The sequence below is a fragment of the Panthera uncia genome, chromosome B4, assembly GCF_023721935.1.
Source record: "Panthera uncia isolate 11264 chromosome B4, Puncia_PCG_1.0, whole genome shotgun sequence".
Lineage (NCBI taxonomy): Eukaryota > Metazoa > Chordata > Mammalia > Carnivora > Felidae > Panthera > Panthera uncia.
Window position 1 is genome coordinate 44,045,872 of NC_064809.1, and position 6,659 is coordinate 44,052,530.

General features: G+C 45.2%; 1 long non-coding RNA gene across 2 annotated transcripts in view; it reads left to right on the forward strand.

The window, feature by feature from the left end:
• The first annotated feature begins 1,146 nt into the window (after nt 1–1,146).
• The window catches only part of LOC125920124 (uncharacterized), a 28,442-nt gene continuing 22,929 nt past the window's right edge, over nt 1,147–6,659 (forward strand). Inside the window, exon 1 of one of the 2 annotated variants that reach the window (XR_007456950.1) lies at nt 1,147–1,446. This is a non-coding gene — a long non-coding RNA (uncharacterized LOC125920124). The remainder of the gene's footprint in view (nt 1,447–6,659) is intronic. The other variant, XR_007456951.1, reaches the window with a different exon arrangement.

Consider the following 6,659-nt stretch of genomic DNA (forward strand, 5'->3'; position numbering starts at 1 on the left):
CAGCCATGCCTTGTGGGTTAACTTTTCCCAAACAGAATGCTTAACAAAGACAGTTTTCTTCCCTAATCAGATTTTTTCCCCCTGCAGTTCTTAAATGAGTCATGTTTGTGTGTTTCTGCTACAACAGAGGTGGTATTCAAATCGTGTAACAGGCGCTCTTGCAAGGGCACTGACCCATCAGAACTTTCTGGAAAGTAAATATAGCGGCAAAAATCAAGCCTAACTGCCGTGATCTACATACTCGGGGCCAAAACATGTTTTTTGTAATATAATAAAGTATTTTCCCCTTTCCTGCCTCTAAGAGACCGATCAGCTTCTAGCTAGGGGATGTTGTTAACCTAACTTGAGAGGAGGGGTGAATAGTGGGTGTAGACACAGAATTAAAGAAGCTTTGAGAAGTAATAGATCTATCTATGTAAAAAAAGGAGGTACGGGGGAGGAAGCACAAGATCCCAGGAGCAAAAGGAGGCAGATGAGAAAGGAGAAGTGATCTGTAGGGTAAAGCCAGGATGAGATCAGCGTTCCTGGAGAGAGGGGACAAAAATATTTGAGTTGCTCCCAAGACAAATAAAAGTTTGGGGACAGGAGGTGCCTAAGAAGGAGTTTTAGAACTTTTGACATGTGTTATGTGATGCAGTTCTCGGGTTCCTGTCTCTTTAAGAAACATTTAAATCAACACACGAGTTTCAAAGATCATTTTGGAGTGAAATTTGTGCTTCTTTGGAACTTGACACCATGCTGAGGATGGTCTTAATTTCTCTTTTTTATATTTATTTATTTTTGAGAGACAGATACAGAGCACAAGTGGGGGAAGGGCAGAGATAGAAGAAGACACAGAATCCGAAGCAGGCTTCAGGCTCCGAGCTGTCAGCACAGAGCCCCAGCCGGGGCTCGAACTCACCGACTGTGAGATCATGACCTGAACGGAAGTCGGACGCTTAACCGACTGAGCCACCCAGGCGCCCCCATGCTGAGGATGGTCTTAATGGCAGCGAGTTAACGTCCGAGTGTCTATTTATACATAATATTTACAATAGAAACAGGAATATAATTATTTGAAGGACTTATATTCGGATTATGTACAACATTCAAAATCTGCAAATGCATACACACATTATGCAATATCTGGGTATACACTGATACTACTCGAGACATGCAGCACGCAATGAGTCTTACTGCAGTTATCAAATACACGCGCGCGTGCCTGTGAGCGCACGAAAAGCATCACACCTGAAGGCAGGGCGAACGCATGCGCAACGTCACGTGGCTCGCCGAGACTCCAAGTGAAAGTGAAAAAAAACGTCTCTTGAAGGTACAATAAGTCGTTGGGTTTTTGTTGTTGTTGTTTTTTCTTTAAGCAACCCGGGAATCAGGTTTGTGGGTGACTGTGGTTCTCCGGTGGTGCTCGTTTGCAGCAGAGGAGGAAGGGCAGACCATTGCATAAAGGTAGGAAAACACAGCGCCCCCGAGTTGGGTCCAAGCGGAGATGGATACTAAAGAAGAGGGAGGAGCCAGTAAATTGCCAGAGCAACGGGGGTGGGGAACCGCGTGGGAGCAGGCTTTACTTCGCTTTCTGTCCACTTATGTTGGTTCTGTTTCGTGCTGCGTTTTGTTGCGCTCCGAGGGCAGCTCTTTCCCGTATCCACTTAGCCCAAACGTTTTTCTCCTGGATTGAGGGAATGTAGCGGAGATTTAGGAAATCACAGAACCTGCCACAATTTGCAGTGTGCGTCAACCTGCCGTCTTGCTTGCCTTCTCTCTGCCTCAGTCTCCTCTGCTCATTAACCTCCCTGCTCCCTCACTGGTGCAAACAAATTCCTTCCTTTGGCTTACGGGTAGTAGTTAGGAAACCAACTTGTGTTATAACATGTCCCTAGGATCTCCGTCTTCACCCCACGGCGGTTTAAGGGTTTTCTTCCGATCCAATTCCTCCCCGCCAGGATGGAGTTCTTGCAAATAAAAGTTTTTTTCACCACCTCCGTCATTAATTGTGCAATGAATATATTTTTTTTCTTGTGATGGGGTAATATTTGCATATTTATGTGGGTTTTTAAAAAATTCCTTTTATTTATCTGTTTTTTCCCCCACCATTCAAGGAGTGTTTGGTTTTTTAGAGCTCGAGATAAAGAGATGATACAGGGTGAACAATTAAATGCTTAACTTTTAAGCTCTTGAAAATAATTTTGTAAAGTCCATAGCAGAGCAAAAGGTCTTATAAGCTTTGACTTTCAATTACGAGCCAGGTACTTGACGAAAAAACAAAACAAAACAAAAAACAAAACATCTTAGCGTTTTTTTTTAATCCCCAAAGTCTGGCTTGAAATACCCACAGCCAAAACTTGGAGGGCCGAGTACCTGATATTTATACCATAACCACACAGAGGAGTATGTGATGTCATAAAAGGTGTCCCGCTCAGAGGATAGGGTTTGGCCAACCCATGGGAAAGCAAGGATTGTGGGGGATGTGCTAAGGGCTCAATGACTGGTGGGGCCTGGGATTTCCACTCCTTCCCAGAAGGCCAAGTCTCTGTGAGAGGCAGCATAAGCTTGAATACCTCTGAGGCATTCCAGAGCAAATAGAACCATCGCTTGACTTCGTGGACAACCTGAGTGACTCTAAACCTCAGAGGACACCTTTACATCTGCCCGAGCAGGACAAGGATCAGGGCTGGGGCTGGTTGTAAGGGTCTGAGGGACCCTGACAGAGTCTTATACCCCAGCGTGATGCAGGGGAAGGGCCTGGAATCACCAGGCCCCCCGAGAAGCTGAGTGCACAGGTGCATCTTTGTGATGAGGACAAGGAAGATAGAGAATTGAGGTGTGACAGCAGGAGCCCCAGCAGCAGCACCAGAGAGCAGTGCCCCAGGCAAGCCCAGACAGAGACATCTGTGGTCCGAACCCACACATGCCCACCCCTGATGCCACAATTTCACACAAGCGCCTCTCAAACTCAGAGGCCATCCAGGAACAAAAGGACTAGAGCAGGGTTGGAGGATTGAGTTACTCGTAAGAGACTGAGCTTTAAAGTGAGAGTAAATTAATCAGGGTACAAGTGAAAAATGGAGGCTCATGAACTAAGCTGGAATCAGTTACAGAGAAATCATGAAAATGTGTATATAAGCCATCCCGTGGTAATGCAAAGTTTGCACTCCCAAGTCTTTTGGGAGGGTTACCTGGCAACAGCTACTAAAATTAAAAATGCAGGGGCGCCTGGGTGGTTCAGTTGGATAAGCACCCATCTTTGGCTCAGGTCATGATCTCAGAGTTCATAAGTTCAAGCCCTGCGTCAGGTTTTGTGTGGACAGCTCAGAGCCTGGAGCCTGCTTTGGCTCTTTTAAAAATAAAAGAGCCGGGGCACCTGGGTGGCTCAGTCGGTTGAGAGTCCGACTTCGGCTCTGGTCATGATCTCACGGCTCATGAGTTGGAGCCCTGCGTCAGGCTCTGTGCTGATGGCTCGGAGCCTGGAGCCTGCCTTGGATTCTGTGTCTCCCTCTCTCTCTGCCCCTCGCCCACTCATGCTCTGTCTGTCTCTCTCTCTGTGAAAAATAAATAAACATAAAAAATAAGTAAATAAATAATAAAAATAAAAGAACCAGAATGGAAAGAGATGTGTATAAAGATTTTTATTTTGACAATATTTACAGTGTCAAAAGACTGGAAAAAGCTTGAAAATATCTTATCAGTGAGGATGAGGTGCATAAAAACTGCACATCCAAAGCCTGAAATACTTTGTAGCAATTAATATGTTGATATAGATTATTTTTTGAAGAGGAAGTTACAGCGGGAGTGTATGTTACCTTATTTTTGTTGAAAAATGGGGGTCCTTAGGCATGTTATTATAAAAATGTAAAAAGATACATCAAACCGTTAGCATTAGCTCTCCAATGTTTTGAATGTAGTTTTGAAGGAGAACACTTATTTTCTGTTTATATACTTCAATATTGTTTGACTTGAAGCAAAGAGCATGTTCTAATTCTGTAATATATTTTAAGCCGTAAGACAAAAATATGAAAAGAAAATATAGATATGAGAAGGGGGAAAAACCCCCAGTTTAGCACTAAATTTTAAATTATACTCTCAAAAGTGTCCAGAAAAAAGTGCATATCTTTCTGAAAGATTAGACTTTCATTTCTCTCCTGCTTGCCTTCCCTTAACTCTGCACCTCTGGTAAAAGCGATGAAATATAGTGAAAGGGGTGGGGGCGTGGGGGGAGGTACCTTAAAATAGATCATTTACATTGTGGAATATACTCAAGAATTAAGATTTGATCTTGAAAGCTTCTGAGTCCTAATTTCCAAGGCCTACATTCAGCCTGGGGAATCGAATCTCCCTTTCCCGGATAATGCCCCTTAATCTGAGAGTTACACCCATCCCTCCACCCCCCCCATAACCTGTGCCCACGCCCTTTCCTGTTTCCCACACTCCCCACATTCACATCCCTGGATCTCCTTGTCTCTGACCTAATCATTTATTTAATTTTTTTTTAAATTTTTTTTTTAATGTTTATTTATTTTTGAGACAGAGAGAGACAGAGCATGAGCAGGGGAGGGGCAGAGAGAGAGAGGGAGACACAGAATCTGAAACAGGCTCCAGGCTCTGAGCTGTCAGCACAGAGCCCGATGCGGGGCTTGAACTCACGAACTGAGAGATCATGACCTGAGCCGAAGTCGGACGCTTAACCGACTGAGCCACCCAGGCACCCCAGCCTAATCATTTCTTTTAAAAAAAGGGTTTTTTTAAATGTTTTTATTAGAGAGACAGAGAATGAGCAGGGGAGGGGCAGAGAGAGAGAGAGAGAGAGAGAGAGAGAGGGAGAATCCAAAGCAGTCTACAGGCTCCGAGCTGCCAGTACAGAGCCCAATGCAGGGCTCAAACCCACAAGCAGTGAGATCATGACCTGAGCCGAAGTCGGAAGCTGCACTGAATGAACCACCCAGGCGCTCCTGACCTAATCATTTTTTATTGCTGCCTACCTAAAAAAGAGAGAGAGAGAGAGAGAGAATGTCACATATGGACATCATAACTTCATTGTGGGAGGTACACTCTTATTGGCTGGAGCACTGGTGGGAGCACTGAGAATCCACACCAAGTTCCCCAGTAACTTTTCTCATGAAAATCACTTCATCCTCAGACATGGGATAATGGAAGGGGGCAGGGCTGGCTAGGCCCGGCGGTTCCTTAGGACAATTCAAGTAGGAAGTGTTCCAGGCTGTGTTCAAGGTGGTCCATAACCGCTAGTAAGTTTAGCAAGGAGGGAGAGGAAAGCAGCATCAGAGAAAAGATCAGAGCTGAAGGAGTTGATGGGGTGGTGTGTCAAGCTTAAAATGGAAAAGAGAAGAACCAAGAAATAGAGTATCAGCAAAGAGATTCAGCAGTTAAATTGTTTAGTATCCTGTTCACTCTGGCCTTCTTTCTCATGGTTCAGTGCATTTCACTGAGCTCCAGATATGCTCTTAAAATTTCAGAGTCAACATCTGAGGAATTTAAGCTATAAACCAGATGAACATAAGGGAAGGGAAGCAAACATAATATAAAAACAGGGAGGGGGACAAAACACAAGAGACTCTTAAGTACAGAGAACAAACTGTAGGGTTGCTGGAGGGTTTGTGGGTGAGGGGATGGGCTAAATGGTTAAGGGGCATTGGGGAGGACGCTTGCTGGGATGAGCACTGGGTGTTGTACACAGGGGATGAATCACTGGAATCTACTCCCGAACTCATTTTAATACTATATGCTAACTAACTTGGACGTAAATTAAAAAATAAATAAGGAAACAACAATTCAGAGTCAGGAAGGACAAACGTGGGGGAGTGTCCATCAGCTAGAAATAAATTTGTGTATATACACTTCAGTATATTTTCCACTTCGTGATTTAGCTTAGGGTAAAAAGTATAAAGCCTTGCATTTCTTCAAAAAAGATATTTAATTTTCCAACCGTCATTCCGATCCACTTAAATGCAGAGTCATTTTTGATGTGATGACAGGCCATGGGACAAGGTGGTCTCCATGATTCTGTGTCCAACCAAGGAGTCTAAGAATTAAGCAGATCGATGTTTTCTGGGCAAAAGAGTAGCAATCTGTAGGAAGCCCTTGGCTGGAAGCAGGGCCAGATGAGGCCGGAGGCCGTGCAGTCCCTGGTGGGCACCTTTTTAAGGAGGAAACCACCCCCGGAGGCATTTAGCTCACTTCAAGAATTGATGATGCAAAGCAAATGACCTATTTAATGCTTATTCCCCTGAGCCCTGACTTCTGCTCGGCCTTCTGAGGCAGTGCAGAGGACCTGAACCAGACTGCTCAGGAGGAAGTAAGGAAACGACCCCCACCCACCACACCACTCCCCTACACAGAAGTGAGAGTAAGTTCAAAACTGGGGGGAAGTGTTTGGTGCCAAGGCCTTTGGCCTCTTCCTGCCCGTGTTGAGCAACTCAGGCACACGCTACCCGTGTCCTGGCAAGAAACTCTAACTCCCGCAACAGCGGGAGGAAGGCCAGAGAGGACCAAAACCTTCAAACAGAAGCTCAGTAGCAGAACTGGGAGGGAGGGAGAGGAAGAAGTGAGGCAATTGCCCCGGGCATCCTGGGCTGGTGACTCAGCAGCCTGGCTAAAGACAGGAGCCTGCAATTCTGGAAGAGTTAGGGCTGGTGCCACCACGGGGGGGG